This window comes from Scyliorhinus canicula, chromosome 7 (genome assembly GCF_902713615.1).
Source record: "Scyliorhinus canicula chromosome 7, sScyCan1.1, whole genome shotgun sequence".
In the NCBI taxonomy this organism is placed as follows: domain Eukaryota; kingdom Metazoa; phylum Chordata; class Chondrichthyes; order Carcharhiniformes; family Scyliorhinidae; genus Scyliorhinus; species Scyliorhinus canicula.
Window position 1 is genome coordinate 33,941,510 of NC_052152.1, and position 20,204 is coordinate 33,961,713.

Genomic DNA, 20,204 nt, shown 5'->3' on the forward strand with positions numbered 1-20,204 from the left:
ATCTCTCATCTTCTGATGTCATACGGGACCTAATTTCTATTTGCCACATGTCTGACTCCATCCTATTGTTCTAATTAAAGAACAGATGAAGAAGATCAGCAATTTAAGGCTGGCATTACATTACTCTCAGCTCAGGAGTGGCACTTATACCCTAAAACATTCAAACTCTTGTCATTACACCACAGAAATCCCAAGATTCATTTCTATAGGGAGGGACTGGTCTCTATCTGCCCAACTCTAAAGACACAGAGCTTCAGCAACCGACCTGCTTAAAATGATAGAAAGTAAATGCGCAATTGAATGGCCAGGCTGCAGCCAAAAAGCAGTGTGCCATGGCACAATGTGGCAGGATCCCGCCCACAGGATCTACCAGACTCGTAACGCCTCACTAAATCTAATGCGATCTCGCGAGACGTTGTGATGTGAATTCCACTCATTGTGGGTGGAATCACTTGTTGGCAAATCTGCATATTAGAGCAAGACAGCTTGTCTCACTTTAATAAGCAGTTTCCCGAGGCACCCAAGGCATTGGGATTTATCCACTTTGCCTCTGAGACCTTGGACAAGTGCCGTTCAGTACTGGTCTCCACAAACGGGGACCAGATGGAATGGAACTCGTGTAGGTCTCCCAGGGCATGGGAGGCCCCCAGGTGCATCCCCTTTGAGCAGGGTGGCCACCCTGGCACTGCTGTTGCCACTGGGGCTGTGTGGCATTGCCAGTCTGGAACCCTAGTTGCTAGCTTGGCACTGTCAAGGTGCCCACATGACACAGCCAGCTGTCAATGGCACTGCCAGGGTACAAGGTTGGCACCAAGGCTAGGGATGTCCTGCATGGGGAGTGTGGGGGACCCTCTCAAAGTGAGTATGGCTTGGGTAGGGGTTGTAGGCTCCTGAGGTGGGCACTGCCAAGGTGCCAAGCTGGCATTTCTTTTACTGAGTGAGAGCTGGTATGGGGGTGCCATGTGTCCGAGTACCCCTTATGGGTGAGTTTGGGATATGGGGGGAGCGTCGGGGGTTGAGAGATTGGTATGCCCTTTAAAAATGGCATCTTTATCTCTCACTGCACTGAGGGGTCCGGCGAGCAGAGCTTCCCAGTGCAGAAAACGGGGCTATGTGCGACCTTGTCACCCCTACTGTGGCCCCCAATCTAACCAGTGATGTTTTATAGTGTGTTTCTCAGTGCTCCCACGGGAAACACACGGCTAAATGCATTCGCTATGGGACTTTGTTCCCATTTAGTTAAATCACTCCCTAAATGTAAATTACAGTCAGTCTGGTTGGGGATTCAAAATCCACTTGGGAGTCCCCTGCTGCATAACTTCCACGATTTAATTTTAGGAATGGCTTGCAAAACCCAGGTTAGTCAGCATCCATGAAAAGAAAAGGCAGGCTGACATTTAGGCATTACACCAAGATACCTAAAATCCATTTTGTGTAAGATTCTATGTCATGTAGTACTGCAAAAGAAAGACCATAAGTTATAGGAACAGAATTAGGCCACTCGGCCCATCGAGTCTGCTCCGCCATTCAATCATGGCTGATATTTTTCTCATCCCCATTCTCCGGCTTTTTCGCCATAACCCCTGATTCCCTTATTAATCAAGGACGTATCTATCTCTGTCTTAAAGACACTCAGTGTTTTGGCCTCCACAGCCTTCTGTGGCAAAGAGTTCCACTGATTCACCGCCCTCTGGCTGAAGAAATTCCTCCTCATTTCTATTTTAAAGGATCATCCCTTTAGTCTAAGATTGTGTCCTCTGGTCCTAGTTTTTCCTACAAGTGAAAACATCCTCTATATCCAGGCCTCGCAGTATCCTGTAAGTTTCAATAAGATCCCCTTTCATCCTTCTAAACTCCAATGAGTACAGACCCCAACCCTTCCTCATACGACAAGCTCTTTGTTCCAGGGATCATTCTTGTGAAACTTCTCTGGACCCTTTCCGAGGCCAGCACATCCTTCCTTAGATACGGGGCCCAAACTGCTCACAACACTCCCAATGGGGTCTGACCAGAGCCTTATGCAGCCTCAGAAGTACATCCCTGCTCTTGTATTCTAGCCCTCTCGACATGAATGCTAACATTGCATTTGGCTGCCTAACTGCCGGCTGAACCTGCACATTAACCTTAAGAGAATCGTGAACAAAGACTCCCAAATCCCTTTGTGCTTCTGTTTTCCTAAGCATTTCCCCATTTAGAAAATTGTCTCTGCCTCCATTCCTCCTTCCAAAGTGCATAACCTCACACTTTTCAACATTGTATTCCATCTTCCCACTCTCCTAGCCTGTCCAAATCCTTCTGCATGCCTCCCTACTTCCTCAATACTACCTGTCCCTCTACAGATCTTTGTATCATCTGCAAAAGTAGCAACAGTGCCTTCAGTCCCTTCTTTCAATCTGTTAATGTATATTGTGAAAAGTTGTGGTCCCAGCACCGATCCCTCAAGCACATCACTAGTCACCGGCTGCCATTCTGAAAAAGACCCCTTTATCCCCACTCTCTGCCTTCCGTTAGTCAATCCTCTATCCATGCCAGGATCTTACCCGTAACACCATGGGCTCTTAACTTATTTAACAATCTCCTATGGACCACCTTGTCAAAGGCCTTCTAAATAAATCACATCCGCTGGTTCTCCTTTGTCTAACTTCCTTGTTACCTCCTCATAGAACTCTAACAGATTTTTCAGACATGACCTCTCTTGACGCAGCTGACTGTCCTATTTTATCATGCACTTCCAAGTACTCTGCAATCTCATCTTTAATAATGGACTCTAAAATCTTGCCAATGACCGAAGTCAGGCTAACCAGCCTATAATTTCCTGTCTTCTGCCTCCCTCCCTTCTTACATTACAAGCGGTGTTACATTAGCTACTTTCCAATCTTCTGGGGCCCTCCCTACCGCCCATGATTCCTGAAAGATCACCACCAATGCCTCCACAATTTCCTCAGCTATCTCTTTGAGAACCCTGGGGTGTAGTCCATCCAGTCCAGGTGATTTATCTATCTTCAGAGCTTCAGTTTACCCAGAACCTTCTCCTTAGTGATGGCCACTACACTCACCTGTGTCCCCTGATTCTCCTGGAGCTCTGGCATCCCACTGGTGTCTTCCACCATGAAGACTGATGCAAAGTAACTAGTCAGTTCCTCTGCCATTTCTTTGTTTCCTATTACTACTTCTCCAGCCACATTTTCCAATGGTCCAATGTTTATTTTTGCCTCTCTCTTACCTTTTATATATTGAAAAAACTCTTCCTATTTTCCTTTATATTACTAGCTAGCTTACACTCATATTTTACCTTCTTCCCCCCCCCCCCCCCCCCCCCATTGCTTTTTTAGTTGTATTTGCTCACATTTAAAGGCTTCCCAATGTTCTGGCTTCCTACTAATCCTCGCCATTTTGTAGGCTTTTCCTTTTGTCTTTATGCCACCCTTGACTTTCCTAGAGTTGGCAACATCGTAATGTAGTCGCTTACCTGTCCTCTCCAAAGATGCAGATACCAGTCTGTTCCCTTCATTCTCAGTTTTTATTTTAGATTCAACCAGGCCAATGAAATATAAACTGTATAAACTGCCCTGAATATGAACAATTTCAACATTAGGACTGGAATCAGCACAGAACAAAATCCATTCTGGAAGCTAGTCAAAATAAATCAGCCATTGATTTGAGATATTCCGTATCATATATATTGACTAAATAATTATACAAGTAATCTACCATTATTAATTATGAAGATTCATTCGATGTTGCCTTTCCTATCGTAATACTGCATGACATAGACTTGTGTAAAATGGATTTTATCTTGGTGTAAAGCTAACAGGTTTCTTTAAAATGTGAATGAGGAAAACATTGAAACATTCAATTATAAAGTCAGCTATGCAACCTTCATGTTTGAAAGGCAAATGCACCTCAAGGCCGATGAGATTTAATATATTTTACCAAAGACATGCTGTTCGCCAAATCACCATCTCCAGCGTCTAGCAGATTTATTAAATGTCATTGAAAAATAAAGCAGCCCCAATATTATGCTGGGACTATATTACTTTCTAATTCTAGTCTCAGGGTAATAAGCAGTAATCTAAAAAATGAACTAAAACAAAGGGGGACTGTGAGCAATTTTGTCATTCGCCTACTGCCAGGAAGAATATTGCAATCTTGACTCTAAGGGCACAGTAAAGACTACTTACACCCCTCTGTGCATTCCAGGATAGGTTTAACACAGCAGTAAATGATTACCACCAGTAAGAACACTACATTTAGCCAGTTATCAGGCAACACATCCAAGTCAGTGAAGTAGTTCTACACGTTCTGACATTTCAAAACCTGTATGCAACTACCCTTATGAGTCACAGCTGCTCCAGGTTTAAGTCCTGCCAACAGACTCCAGATCACACATTTAATATTTTTTATATATGTAACAAAAACGACTGTTAAATACTTAACTGTTGCGTTACGATATATCATGGCAAAATGCGAATATTGTTTCTCACATTGCTACTTATTCCAGTGAATCTATTGTAACACATGCAGTGTGCTGGAACTGCAGGAGTAAAATTTGTGAATTTCTGTACAGCATGGCGAGCTGATTCCCAGCCTGCATGGACTTTGGATTCCTCTTCTAGAGTTGGTAAATGTTTGAGGGGTAGGAGACTGAGATTGAGAATAAGATTCTGGGGAAAACAACAGATCAGCAAGAGGCAAACGCATCTGGGATCTGGCCCAGAATGGGATGGGCTATCCGAGGAGAAGCGATCCAGTAAAATGAGCTGCAACTTCTCTTCAGCAAAATGAAAGGTTATCTCATTAAAATATATTGTGACAATTGCAGCTTATGTTATAACTCGATGGGAAGATCCCAGAAGGTTAGGTGGTTTGGCCATGATAAATTGCCCTTAGTATCCAAACGTTTAGGAGGGGTTATTGGGTTATGGGGATGTGATGGAAGTGAGGGTTTAAGTGGGTCGGAGCAGACTCGATGGGCCAAATGGCCTCCTTCTGCACTGTATGTTCTATGCATGTTCTATGTAGAAGCCTAGCTCAAATGACAAAGTGTTCCCACCGGAACTGAATACCATGCTATTCACGTTTCCATTGGTGGCACAATTTGTTCAGCGATTCAGGACATGCGAATGGGCCAGTGTTCTGCCAAGTGACGGATTGCCGCTGGTGTCTGATTCACTGGGGCAGTGATTAGCGCTGAAGAACCTGACACACTGGAGTTGTTTATAATTGCTCCATTCACCACACTCTCTCATTCCAGCCAAGAAGATAGCACAAAGATCTGCCCCCCCCCCCCCCCCCCCCCCCCGGATTTCGGAAAAGTGAAGTGAACAGAATGCTGGATGCTGTGGAGAGGAGAGGACGCCCTCTTTCCCAGAGTGGGGTGGAGACTCAAAGTCAGCCATCGACAACTGCGGCTGTGAGGAGGTGGCAAAGACGGTCAGTGCCACCAGCCTCAGTAGAAGGACCGGACCTCAGTCCCGCAGAAAGATTAATGACCTCCTTAGGGCAGCTCGGATGAGTCACCACCTCTGTGGCATCACTCTCGTGAAGACTGTAGGCGGCATTCCTGAAGTGTGGGTCCACACCCCAGCTAAGGAGAGGGCAATGGAGCTGGTCGGCAAGGCCGAGGAAAGGGCCATGGCTGACACAGATGTAGGCATGCAGCAAACAAGGTGTCAGTTCTATGGGCCAAGGCAACAGAGGATCCTATAACAAGTGAATTACCCTTCTCCCACAGACCACTCCTTCCCAAGATCTCACCGCATCTTTAGTCTTGCAGGAACCTCCTCAGATGAAGCCGGACGCATCCGGGGTCACTATCGCCCCTCCTCCAAGCCACATCCCAAGTACACTCCGGAGCACCAGTCTAGGGAAGACACAGGCGTCTCGTCACTGCTGTCACCTGCACCCTCCACCATCGCAGAGACTATCATCTTGGTGGAACATTTTATTGGATCACCTTCTGGTGCGCAATACATACATGCTGCAGCACATCAAATGGAGGCAGGGACTCCCGAGGGAGCGGACAGTCAGGGGGCTTTCCAATTCCAGGAAATAACTGTCATCCAGACAGGTGTCGTGCTTCTGGAAAGTATGATCCCATCACTGGCAGAGATGCAGACACAGAGCCAGGATTGTCAGCAACTTTCCAGCATGTGCAGGTACAGCTGGAGGAGTCCAATTGCCTTCAGGCTCAGGAGATGTTTCCGACAATGCGTAGTGCCCAGGCCAATAGTGAACGGGTGGCATCTGCAGTGGAAGGCCTGGGGCAAACGGTCAGAGCCATGAGTCAGGATGTCCAAGGTTTGGGGCACACTCTGTGGTCGATGACTGAGGCACAGAACAGGGGAGCCCAGTCACAGGCAGATATTTCCCAAGTCCACATGGGCATTGCTGCGGGGCTCATTCACAAAGGGTCATGGCTGAGGGCATCGAGAGCATTAGCTGGGTGCTGACTGATCTTAGCCAGTCATAAAGCGACATGTCACAGGCATAGAGGAACATGGCTGAGAGAGTGGGGGACATGACAGAGGCAGTGGGGGGGCATGTCTCACACACTGAGGGACATGTCCCAGTCTCAGTGCTCCATGGCTGAGGGCACCAAGACCACTCAGACAAGTTAAGGCTTCCAGGACTGGCAGCGGCAGGTGATGGGGAGACTCCGGAGCTCACTCTGGCCTCACTGCCCGGGGGATAGCGAACACCCCGAGGGAGGAGGAAGCTATGGGACCCATTCCGGTGTCTCCTATAGGAGATGTGCTGGAACACCTCTTTTGTTGTGATGTCTGGGTTTACACCTAGAAGGAGCGGTATGCCACGTTAGGTAAGGAAGTTAGATAACACTTGAGAACACCCCTATGGCCAGCACAGTGGGTGTACCTACACCTCAGAGACTGCAGTGGTTCAAGAAGGCAACTCACCACCACCACCTTCTGGAGGGCAACTAGGGATGGGCAATAAATTCTAACCTAACCCGCAATGTCCACATCCTGTCAATAATTTTTTTTTAAATTGAGTTGGCATGGGTGTAATAGGTAATAGTTAGGGATTAGGTCACAATATTATATACTCACAATTCAACATTTTTCACCGACAGTCTGACCTGCCTCTGACCTCTGCCTGTTGGATGCTAGAGATGGGCTAAGCCTGGGTTTAGAGGATGAGCCTGGTGGGTGTGGGGTTGGGGTTCGGGAAGGATGAAGGATGAGGCAGAGCAGGGACCCCATGACACATGAATGTCTTACCTGGTGTCACCCTCAGAGAGAAGTAGCAGGGCACGGGACCAGCAGTGTGAGTCTGCCTCGTTTGACAGCTTACCAGTGAGCGAGCCCTAACCGTTCACCATCTCGAACAATCGCATTCCCCACCCTACCCCCCTACCCCCAAGGATATATGGGCCTGTGAGATGGATTGGCCAGCACACATGCAGGGGTCCCCCAGGCGGACAGGGGAATGTGATCCTAAAGGCAGGAGTCAGACTTTGTCAGACGATGAGGAGAATCAGAGCTCATCTCACAGTGAGTGGTCATTATCCTCTGCCCTGCTGTTAGTGCCAACCTGGATCAACATCCTGTGTAGGACTTCAGAAGGGGGGTGGGGAGCTCTGGCAGTAGGAAGGACTGAGGGAGAGGGAAGGGGTGAGCATTTATGGGGAAGAGGGTTTCATTTTGTATTGAGGAGGGGACTGGACAGGTGGGACAGTGAGGTGATGAGATTGTCCAGTATGCGGCTGCCCTGGAACACATGTTGGGCAGCCTGCCCTGCCAGCTCGGGCACCACCCCCAAATCATCCTGGATAACCTCCTCATCAGATAAGGCCAGCGGTTCCTGCACCTCTTCCAGGATGTCGTCCCTGTGCTGCACGATGCTTTGCAGGATGCAGCAGGCCAGCGCGATTCTCAAGACCCTCCTGGAGCTATATTGGAGAGCCCCACTGGAGCGCTCCAGACATCGGAGGCGCATCCTGAGGGTGCTGATGAATCACTCAATGACGCTCCCGGTTGCTTCATGCCATTGATGTAACAGGTCGGTCTGGGGCCTCCACACAAGGGTCATCAGCCATGACCTCAGCAAGTAATCCTTGTCATCCAAGAACCAACCCTACACCTGAGGGAGCACCTGGAATGTGCCTGGAACCTCAGAGTGCACCAGGATGTATGCGTCATGCACACTGCCTGGGTATCGGGTGTAGATGTGTACAATATGCAGCTGATGGTCACACAACTGCACATTCAGGGAGTGGAACCCCTTCTTATTCATGAAGGGCACCCCCTGATGAACCAGTACTCGGATAGAGACATGCGTTCCATTGATCACCTCCTGGACCTGGTGCATGCCAATGACGGCAGCGAATCCTGCTACCCGGGCATCCACGTGGGCCTGGTCCAGGTTAAATGAACAGTTTTTGGCAGTATTTACATGGCCAGCCTAGTTAAGATTCTGGTTAATGGTGTTGGTTTAGCTCAGTTTGTTGGGCAGCATGGGTTCAATTCCTGTACCGGCTGAGGTTATTCATGAAGGCTCCACCTTCTCAACCTTGCCTCTTGCCCGAAGTGTGGTGATCCTCAGGTTAAATGACCACCAGTCAGCTCTCCCCCTCAAAAGGGAAAGCAGCCTATGGTCATCTGGGACCATGGTAACTTTAACCCAAATGTCAATGGTGGGGAATTCAGCAATGTTAATGCCATTCATCGTCAAAATGGTTAGATTCTCTCTTGTGGGAGATGGTCATGGCCTGGTGATGAAAACTATATTTTTTGGATATATTTTGTTTGTCTGTGTTTTAGGTGTGGAGCCAATGGTCATTTATCACCCTTAGGGAGTGATCCCTGGTTGACTGGAGGTTGTACCATTACAGAATGTACCAAGGGTTGATGCATTCAACCTCGTCTTGGAACAGAGGTGGAAGTTTGTTGAGAGATGTTAACAGGGCAGATTAGTTCAAGGCTCAGTTAGCGAGGAGCAAAAAAAAGAGTAAGATTGGCTCCACGCATCTAGTGCTGCTTTTCGCTCCATGCTGATAAGGGGGCTGCGGCCGAGAGAAGTCCCAGGAGACAATGGTAGCTCCATGTTGCTGGATGTTGGGGCTCAGGGGGGGTCCAGGGAAGTGGTTTTCTGTTCAGAGCAGTTAGAGAGCTGGAATCATGTCAGTGATTTACTAATTGCCTCAACTGCCAGTAAAGCTTGTAAGCATTAGTTGTCTGCTGGAGAGCCGGAATTTTGCCAGTGATTCGATGATGGGGAGTAACCTTGTGAATCCAGTGGGATGCCGTCTCAGGAGAAGCGATTGAGCAGCTGGAAAATGACCAGTCACTGGGGCAGTCTGAGCTGAAGGTGCTGTTGAGGGAAATCAGAGGCTGGATCCTCATAATACAGGAGCTGAAATCCCTCGTGAGCAACATAGAGGGCAGAATTGTCCCAGAATTTGGCAATGTCGAATTTCAGGCGGGGAAAGAAGCATTTGGCCTACCGATGCCAATGACAGGTTTTTCTCTCTTATTGTGCGTCACTTAATATTAACTGGTACGTGTTTTATGTCGGCCTGTTGACAGTACAGCCTCTAATTTGCCCGCGCTGCCATGACCTTAGCGCTTCAGAAAACCAGGCACCATATTTAAATGCCATCCCAGACCAGAGCCAACGCTCCTGAAGGAAAAGAATGCCACTGGGAACTGATGACTATCAAAACCAAGACGCATGCTGCCCTAAATTTAGCGATGCCTCCCTTGATCACCGGCTAGACACAGTGCAGGCCCACTACAATGTCCTCTATCCCCGCACTGGGTGAAGACCACCAAACAAAGACACCAAACCAGCATCGGAGATGGTGGCAGTGGTAGTCAGTGCCAATGTCCTCCAAAAGAAGACACCCATTAAGTGCTGAAAGGGAATGAAGGATCTCCTCCTTTCCACCAGGGCAAGTCACTCTTCTCATCAGGCTGAATTCATGTCACTCACATACCAACCACACATCCAGAAGGATCTCACTCACTTCTAGCTCAAGGAAATCACCACTTACTCTCACACATGCACCTTCATCTCCCCTGCAGGTCGTGTCCTCATCCCATCCATGGCCCCACTCACCATTCAAACATGCCAGGTATTCTCATCATCTGACCTGCCAGTCATCCAGCTTTCACTGTCTCCATCTGTCTTTATTCAGGACAAACTAGTACACAACAAAAGGGGCAGGTCCCAGACTGGTGGAAGAATGGCTGAACTCAAGGTCCTGACAGACTTTGAAAACAGGGCAATCCAGCTGGCCGGCATTAGATAAAGGAACTAGATAAAGCTCCTGGGGCTAAAGGAATCAGAAGATATGGGGGGGCTAAAGGAATCAGGGTATTGAACCTGATGATCAGTCATGATCAGAATAAATGGTGGAGCAGGCTCGAAGAGCCAAATGGCCTCCTCCTGCTTCTATTTTCAATGTATCTATGGTGAGTTTACACTGTCTGATCCGCAGCTGGCGGAAGCAGGGTAGTATGCCAGCACTCAGAGGATTGCTGAAGGCCAGGAATTTACTGGGTCCAAGTCAAATGAGGAGCCTCTGAACCCGGCCATGCTGGAGCTGCAAAGACAAGCTCAAGAACATCAGGGAGGATTGTCAACTGCAGTCCTCAGATTGCAAGAAACAATCAGGAGTCCTATCACTATCAGACTATTAGCACCGATAGACCAATACACCAAGGGGAATACTGTTCTCTGTGGAGACTTTGGACTAGGACCTATATCCTACCCTGCTGTGGGTGCTACACTCGAGGACTGAGTAATTGGTGGCATCATTGTGCCAAGGCCGTAGGGCACAGCAAGCTCACCTCAGCTGCCCCTCCCTCTCAAGGAGGCAGCCAGGAGGCCTCTGTAGGAAGAAGGGTCAGCTGGTGCACACCCCTGGGCCAACCATCTAGGTGACTCCAGTAGTGTCATGCCCATCAAAACCCTTCTTCCTTCAGTTCCAGCTCCACAGGCAATGAGATTAGCACTGCCACACAGCAGGACCCCAAAAGCAGGATGGGGCTCCCTGGTCTCGGTCCTACAGAGGTAGCCTGCCAAGACCACCAGAGGCAATTGGGCTGCTTCCACCTCCACTGTGGATGTTGGGGATGCACCAAGATGTGGTACCAAGGTTAGAAAGGTCAAAAAGGTTCAGTTTCACAGCATAGGAATGGGTATTAATCACTTGTACAGAATGTCAACTAATGTAACTATACCTACACCAATGTCACCTTGTCTATAGCTCCTTGTTATGATGAGAAGTGTTTTGTGTGCATGATGGACCATGAGGGTCACTTGTCATTGTGTACTGTAACATAAAATAAGAGATTAGGAACATGTTCCTCAGTCAGTGTTCCATGGCCACCTTGATAAAGGGGTTCTCAAGATTTTCCAGTTGCCCAATAATTCTGCACCACAATAGCACTCATTGGATTTGTAAGTCTGCACACGAGGGGTTACATGTAGAGCAGTTAACTGTTTTTAAAGAAATTAGTGCTGCTTGAGTGGGTACAGTTGGTTGACTAGCCTGATTCCAAGCATGTCAATTGAGCTCAAGCTAAATGATCTCATCTGTGAAACAGCACTCATCTTTGCCATGTTTCTCCATTTGCCTGGCTAGTTTCTTCACCCCCGCCCCCCCACCCCAGAAATGTTCCCTGTGCCCCAGGGTTCCATTCCCTCCCTTCTGCACTACACTGTTACCCATGCCATGGCACCGCCGCAAGAAGAAACTGCTGCAGAAACCTGCCTGTAACACACGCCAAATCCGCAAAGTAGGTTCCTTGAATTGGGAGCCTCTGCGCTAGATTCAGTTCACTCACCTCCAAGCTTCCCCTTGGAAGTGGATGGCACGGTTGCTCAGTGGTTAGCACTATTGCCTCACAGCACCAGGGACGCGGGTTCAATTCCGTCTTGGGTGAGTGACTGCGTGGTGTTTGCATGTTCCCCCTGTGTCTGCGTGGATTTCCTCTGGGTGCTCTGGTTTCCTCCCACAGTTTAAAGATGTGCAGGTTAGGTGGATTGTCCATGCTAAATTGCCCCTTAGTGTCCAAATATGTGGTTTAGGTGGATTAGCCACGATCAATGCACTGGGTTACGCGGATGGGGGTGGGCATAGAGGGTGGGGAGGTGAGGGAGCGGTGAGGGGGGGGGGGCGCGGGTGCGGGCGAGGCAGGCCTAGGTAATTTGCTCTTTCAGAGGGTCGGTGCAGACTTGGTCCGAATGGCCTCCTATTGCGCTGTAGGAATTCTATAATTTCAGGTCGCTAGATGCACTCCTTTTAAAACAAAATGTAAATTGTGCCATTCTGAAAACACACGGACATGGGCCGGGATTCTCCACTACCCGGCGGGGCGGGGGGTTCCGGCGTAGCGGACTGCCACCAACCACTCCGGCATCAGGCCTCCCAAAAGGTGCGGAGAACTCCGCACCTTTTGGGGCTAGGCCCACACCGGAGTGGTTGGCGCCACGCCGACTGGCGCCAAAACCAGCGCCAATGGCCTTTGACGCCCACCGCCCGGCGTCGGGGCTGGTCGAAAGGCCTTCGCCGGTTCACGCATGCGCCAGTGCACCAGCGACTGCTGACGTCACCACAGCGCATGCGCGGTAGGGGGGGTCTCTTCCGCCTCCGCCATGGTGGAGGCCGTGGCAGCGGCGGAAGAAAAAGTGTGCTCCCACGGCACTGGCCCACCTGCCGATTGGTGGGCACCGATCGCGGGCCAGGCCACCGTGGGGGCACCCCCCAGTGTCCGATCGCCCCGCGCCCCCCCCCCCAGGACCCCGGGGGCCCGCTCGCGCCGCCACTCCCGCCGGGACCAGAGGTGCCCCAATTCCCGCCAGCGGGAGAGGCCTGTCAGTGGCGGGACTTCGGCCCATCACGGGCCGGAGAATCACCGCGGGGGGCACGCCGATCGGCGGGGGCGTGATTCCCGCTCCCGCCGATTCCCGGGTGGCGGAGAATTCCGTCCACGGCGGGGGCAGGATTTACTCCGGCCCCGGGCGATTCTCCGACCCTGCGGGTGGTCGGAGAATTCCGCCCATGGTATTTGAATTTGACGTGGAGGAACGATTCTGGCATTTGGCTACTGCAATGAGATGCAAATTTATTAGAATTACATTCCTGACATTCGACAGTAGGAAAGGCGGCCTACCATTGACAGGCGATGGGCCAATCACCACTGCATTTAAGACACCGGGAAACACAATTGGTGCCTTCTCGTGCTATTTTCCAGGCACCCTACCGAATACACCCGCCTCAATCAGGCTGGAGAATCCGGGCAGAATCTTGTTGAAGTTTTCTGATTCAGAGTGTTTACTGACATCTGGGTGAGTACTGAGAACATTTGGGGGAATCTGCCTTGGTTGTATCAGTCATTTATTGTGCAGTTTGTGATGTGTTCGACCACATTTTGCCTTTTAATTCATATTTACCTCGTGTTAATTTACATGTTAGAGTATATGAGAAATAATATGGACTGTTTGTTTAAAACCATGGAATTACTTGACTATTGTCTTGGTAAATAGCTGGGACTTCGATTTTGTCTACTTTAACAAAAGAAAAGTTACTGTTCTCTAACTGGATCCTAACAGAATTGTGGGTCTCTCTCACATAGGGGATCGGATATGGGATCCTAACATACTTGGCATTAATCAGCCCGGGCTTGAACATTGTTCAGGTCCTGCTGCAAGCAGGCATGGGATGCAAATGCGGGTAGCACTATTACTTCACAGTTACAGGGTCCCAGGTTCGATTCCCGGCTTGGGTCACTGTCTGTACGGAGTCTGCACGTTCTCCCCCGTGTCTTCGTGGGTTTCCTCTGGGTGCTCCAGTTTCCTCCCACAAGTCCCAAAAGACATGCTGTTAGGTATTTTGGACATTCTGATTTCTCCCTCTGTGTACCCGAACAGGCGCCGGAATGTGGAGACAAGGGGCTTTTCACAGTAAATTCATTTCAGTGTTAATGTAAACCTACTTGTGACAATAAAGATTATTATTATATCTCACCTCTGGAATTTAGCTCTACTGTCCATGTTTGGACCAAGGCTGCAAGCCAAGTGCCATTAGGGGAACCCAAACCGACCATCAGTAAGCAGGTTATTGCTGGGAGGGGGCGGGAGGGGGGGGTGCATAGTGGAGGTTCAGCATTGACATAATAATCTTTGAGATATATTTTTGTTCATATCCCATACTTTTTCTTTGTCTCAACGCAAACCCTCCCTTCCCTGCCTCCCCCTCCCACATAGAGCCGTCTTTTTCTTGTTCTTAAGTATGCTACATTTTTGTTGCTAACGCTCCCAACTACAGTATACTATCCAACACGTTTTCCCTCTCTTTTTGTTATGAAGAAGAGTCAAATGGACTCAAAATATTAACTCTGTTTTTCTCTCCCTGTAGATGCTGACAGACCTGCTGAGGTTTTCCAGCATCCTCTGTTTTGTTTCCGATTCCAGCGTCCACAGTATTTTGATTTTATTGTGAGTAATCTGATGGGGCACTAATTGGCCAAATTGGATTTGTCCTGTTTTTGTGTACAGTACATACCTGGACACTCTTCAACTTTGTCCAGTCGATGTAAGTGTTGTAGCTGGACTGGAACAGTTTGACTACGAATGCAGCTAGTTCTCGTCATGAAATGAAAAATGAAACGAAAATCGCTTATTGTCACAAGTAGGCTTCAAATGAAGTTACTGTGAAAAGCCCCTAGTCGCCACATTCCGGCGCCTGTTCGGGGAGGCTGTTACGGGAATGACTTCAGGCTTCAGACTTCATGACTTCAGGATGGCAGCCAGGATGCTGCTTGGGCCCATAGTCTTTGCGGAGCGGAGCCAGGATGATAAAAGAGCGTGAGCAAGACTGAGAGTGGAGTTGGGAGGATAAAGAGGTGAGAGAAAGAGCGAGAGTGAGAGCGGAGCAGAGAGGAAAATAAGAATGTGAGAAAGAATAAGACTGAGAGCGGAGCCGGGGAGAAGAGTGCAAGAGCGAGGCTGAGAGTTGAACCAGGGAGATGAAAGAGTGAGTCTGAGAGTGGAGCCGGGGAGATGAGTGAGTGCATCAAAGAGTAAGACAGAGAGTTCAACCGTGGAGATGAAAGAGTGCAAGAGCGGATCTGAGAGCTGAGCCAGGGAGATGAAAGAGTGCAAGAGCGAGACTGAGCGCGGGTCGGAGAGACGAAAGAGTGTAAGAAAGAAAGAGGCATAACGGAGCCGGGATGATAAAGGAGCCCAAGAAAGAGCAAGACTGAGAGTGTAGCCGAGGAGATAAAAGAGTGTGAGAAAGAGTGAGACTGAGAATGGAGCTGCGAGATGAAAGAACATGAGAAAGAGCGAGACTGGGAGTGGAGCCAGGGAGTTAACGATAGAGCAAGAATGGAGAAGAGTTGGGACAATAAAAGAGCTCAAAAAAGAGAATGACTGAGAACGGAGCCAGAGTGATAAAAAAAATTGTGAGAAAGAGCGAGACTGGGAGCAGGGTGCTAACCTGGCGTTTGAAGCTACTGAGGTGACGTCCGGATTCAAAAGAAATGTGGGGCTGGTAGAAGCAGCTGATTGGGTGAGTATTTACTACTTTTATTGCTTATAGTTTGTGAGGTCTGTATTTTGTGTTCTATAGATAGTAAGGGCTATATTCTGTAGTAATGAGTACCAGGGAAGAAAGGCCTCAGAGTAATTGATATTATTTGATTTTAAGTATCTTCCAAAAGGTTTAATTTAAAGGGGTAGGTCTTGGCTGGAGGGCTGAAAGCCATGATGTGCTATTCCTGCTTTACGTGGGAAGCCGCAACATTGTCAGTGCCCGGGATCAGCCTGTATGCAGCAATAGTCTCCAGCTGCAGAAGCTGGAAGCCCGGGTTTCAGAGCTGAGGGGGTGGTTGGGGACACTGGAGCATCCATGGGGTGGAGAGTATAAAAAGTTGGTCATACCGCAGACTAAGATTCCACAACAGAAAGGGAATGGGTGACCACCAGGCAGAGCAAGAGAACTAGGAAGGTCATGCAGGAATCTCCTGCGGCCATTCCCCTGCAATACCCCTTTGGATACTGATCAGGGGAATGACCTCTCAGGCTAAAGCAGACATCAGCCAAATTAATTGCATCATGGTTGACTCGACTGCTGAGGAGAGGAGTAAAAAGTGTGGAAATGCAAGTTTTAGGGGATTGAATTGCAAGGGGAGTTGATAGCCCTTTCTGTGGCTGCAAACAAGACTTCAAGATGACGTATTGCTTCCCTGGTGCTCGGGCCAAGGATGTTTCAGAGCTACAGGACAGCCTGGCGGGGCAGGGTGAACAGTCAGTGGTCGTGGTACACATTGGTACAAACAACATTGGTAAAAAAGGGATGAGATCCTAAAAGCAGAACATAGGGAGTTAGGAAGTAAGTTGAAAAGTAGGAACTCATTTCAGGATTACTCCCAGTGCCACGTGCTAGTCAGAGCAGAAATAACAGGATATATCAGATGAATTCATGACTGAAGAGATGGGGAGGATTTCAGATTCCTGGGACGTTAGAACCAGTTCTGGGGGAGGTGGGACCAGTACAAAGTGGATGGATTACACTTAAGCAGGACCGGGACTGATGTCCTAGTGGGAGGTTTTGCTAGAGTGGTTGGGGGTCCTCCTGGAGTATTTGCCAGAGTGGTTGGGGAGGGATTAAACTAAAATGGCAGGGGGAATGGGAACCTATGCAAGGAGTCAAGTGAGGGGGAATCAAGGATAAGAGCAAAAAACAGAAAGGGGAATAAGAAAAGTGATCAGCAGAGAAACCAAGGACCAAGGACCATAATCAAACAGGTCCTCAGTGAAAAATAATGGGATATAAATAAACGTTAAAAAGACAAGCCTGAAGGCTTTGTGCCTTAATGTGCAGAGCATTCGCAATAAAGCGGATGAATTAATCGTGCAAATAGACGTAAACGGGTATGATATAGTTGGGATTATGGAGACATGGCTGAAGGATGACCAGGGATGGGAACGGAACATCCAGGGGTATTGAGTATTTAGGAAGGATAGACAAAAAGGAAAAGACAGTGAGGTTGCATTGCTGGTTAAAGAGGAATTTCACGCAATAGTGAGGAAGGACATTAGCTCCGACAATGTGGAATCAGTATGGGTAGAGTTGAGAAATGCCACGGGACAAAAACATTAGTGGGGGTTGTATATAGACCCCTAACTATAGTGGTGTTGTTGAAGGTGGTATCAAACAGGAAATTAGCGACACATACAATAAAGGAATGACTGCAATTGTGAGTGATTTTAAGATGTATATAGATTGGGCAAATCAAAAAGTAACAATGCCATTGGGGAGAAATTCCTGGTGTGTGTACGGGATGATTTTCTGGACCAATACATTGAGGAATCAACTAGAGAACAGGCAATTCTTATTTGAGGAAAGATGTAGTTGTACTGGACACGGGCACAAACCTCGATGCCACCGCCAGCAGGGAACCAGCATCACAAACGGATTGGTGCCAATCCTGTTTTTCCCCTGACACAAGATTCTCTGCCGCATCAGGAACTCCACTACCGGCGGCGAACGGCGGACAATAGCGGCCCATAATCCCACAAATCAAGGATTTCTGCAATTGCAAAAATATTTCAAAAGATTGTAACTTATTTTAATTTTTTTTTCCCCTTCACGAATCACGAAGGGCAGCAGGGTAGCATGGTGGTTAGCATAAATGCTTCACAGCTCCAGGGTCCCAGGTTCGATTCCCGGCTGGGTCACTGTCTGTGTGGAGTCTGCACGTCCTCCCCCTGTGTGCGTGGGTTTCCTCCGGGTGCTCCGGTTTCCTCCCACAGTCCAAAGATCTGCGGGTTAGGTGGATTGGCCATGCTAAATTGCCCGTAGTGTCGTACAAAAAGTAAGGTTAAGGGGGGGTTGTTGGGTTACGGGTATAGGGTGGATACGTGGGTTTGAGTAGGGTGATCATGGCTCGGCACAACATTGAGGGCCGAAGGGCCTGTTCTGTGCTGTACTGTTCTATGTTCTTCTATGTTCTATGAATTTTCTCATAACTTCACACCACATTTCTGCATCCTGCTGGATTCTTTAAAATTCCAAATACAAAGCAAAGTACGTCGAAACAAATTAAAACCGAATGAAAAGTACTTGGAGCCAAAAAAACCATTACATGTTTAAAAAGTGAAGGTTTCCAGTTAAAGGGGTAAAATCAAAACTAATTATGTGTCTAATCACTGTAACAGGTTTGAGAAAAGTGGTTCATTTTTACTCTCTATTAGTATTAGCAATTGAACATGTCAAATGTAATTTCAGCAGATAGCGTATTAAACTGGAATTTTCCTGTTGACTGACTTAATTGACTAATCCTTTAGGTACTCTCACGGGAATAAGAAAACATTGTTTTTATAGAATATTGTAAGGAAGTCAGCATGATGAACCCAATTCTTTACTGACAGATCATCCGCTATCAAAATACTAACAGCCTGATATTTAATTTAAAATAAGGATATCAGATAGTCATATTTGCTGAGACTCAAACTGCCTTTAATACTGGACTTTAAAACCTTATTTCCCCCTCCAAAAGATTTTCACATGACATCATGCGAAAATGGAGGAACTAGGACGACTCAATCATTGCGAATGTTTCATTATTAACCTTTGAAGAGAGGGGCCGTGATTCAATGGCTGGGTCGCACTTGAGAGAGAGCGTGACGCAGCCATTACATCGTGGGAAAGGCCAAAAGCGAGAACCGCACCGGTTGGTGATCAGTTGGCGATCTAACTGATTTGATCCCGTTGGAGAAATCAGGATCCCGCTGTGGCTTGATGAGAAACCAATAATCACCAGTTAAGGCCAATCTCCATACAATTAACATGAGCGACTCCCTATCTATCGGCCTCCAGTGATTTTACCGCCTCCCCAGCAAGTGGTCACAGGGGTGCCGATTAATACGCTGTTTCAAAAACATGAAGCTGGGGGAATATCTACTGCGGGGACCAGAGGAGGTGAGTAGCCATCTTCAGTCTCAGGCACTGAGCCTGGGGTTGCTTCCGAGGTGCTCGGGGAGGAGAGGGGAAAGGGGTACCCGTGTTTTGGGGGCAACTCAAGCCCATGCTTGTCTGTCCCACCAACCACCCATAACTCCCACTGACTGTGTTAGCACTGACAGCAGTCACTGTTCAAAGCAGAGTTGAGTGTTGGTGCTCCTCAATTAATGCCATAGTCTGATTTCTGCCTGTCTGCTGTGCTCGCATGGGGCTGCGGTAGGGGATTGGTTTTCAGTCCGCATTGTGGAAAAAAGTGCCAGGGCCGTCAGGTTTCTCAGGTGCAAGGTTTTTTAATGCTCCTAACTGCCCCTAGCCCCCGATGGTGCCGCCACATTCCCCTCCCCCACCCGTTCGCCCCTCCCCCTCCTACCTCCACACCTTCCCCCCACCACCACCCCGCCTTCCCCCCCACCACCCCGCCTTCCCTCCCCACCTCCCAGTGCCCTCTCAGTGATCCTCGACCTGCTTAGCCTTCTGTGCTTTAACGCTGCATGTAGGTGTGTCCCCAGGATGCATATCAGAGGTGAAGGCAGCCTGCTGTCCCATGGCCTTCGATGCCCCTGACAGGCCTCATTTGGGCAGCACATGCCCCCACCTTGCCACCCTGTTCTGGGTGCTGACTCCGTGATGTGCCGTTGTCAGTGGGGTGGAATTTGGGGAGCTGGTGGCTGCTGTCTCCACTGCGTGGGGTGGCTCCTGGTTGGCACCCAGCTTCACTTCCACCTGGTTGGTGCCCATAAGGCCCTCGGGTTCACCCCCGGACGGAGGAGCAGCTGGATTGAGCCCCGGCTGCCCCTGCATCATCTGGCTCTGCCAGCTCCCCAATGTCTGCAGCATGGTCTCAACGTCCTTGCGGTGTGAAGCCCTTGGGACCTTGTTAAGTGGACCAATTAACCTTTGATACCGGCGACAGTCTCACTGGATTGAGCATCGGGAAACTCGCAGCAGTTCCCACTCGCTACCACGCTGAGAAGCTTTTCCATTAAGTCACACCCAGAGTGTTCTTCACTGATTTACCAAAATCTATGTCTGAAAGGATGAATATTGTATCGCTAGTTGCATCTCATTTAAGTATTAAGCAAATTTTTTTTTTAAATTGTGATTCTTTAAGAGAAAAGTCAAAAATTAATTAAACAAAACTAGATCAATAGGCAGAGCTGAGAGTTGGGATAGAGAAGGAATTGGTGGATGGAAACACAAAAACCGC

The 20,204-nt window shown here is 48.6% G+C and overlaps 1 protein-coding gene across 8 annotated transcripts in view; it reads right to left on the minus strand.

The window, feature by feature from the left end:
• ros1 (c-ros oncogene 1, receptor tyrosine kinase) overlaps window positions 1-20,204 on the minus strand; it is a 335,442-nt gene that overhangs the window by 69,743 nt on the left and 245,495 nt on the right. Inside the window, exon 43 of one of the 8 annotated variants that reach the window (XR_005461254.1) lies at window positions 3,470-3,569. The exons of the other annotated variants lie outside the window; for them this stretch is intronic. The gene's annotated coding sequence lies outside the window, so the exon portion shown is untranslated. The remainder of the gene's footprint in view (window positions 1-3,469; window positions 3,570-20,204) is intronic. 8 annotated transcript variants of the gene reach the window in all.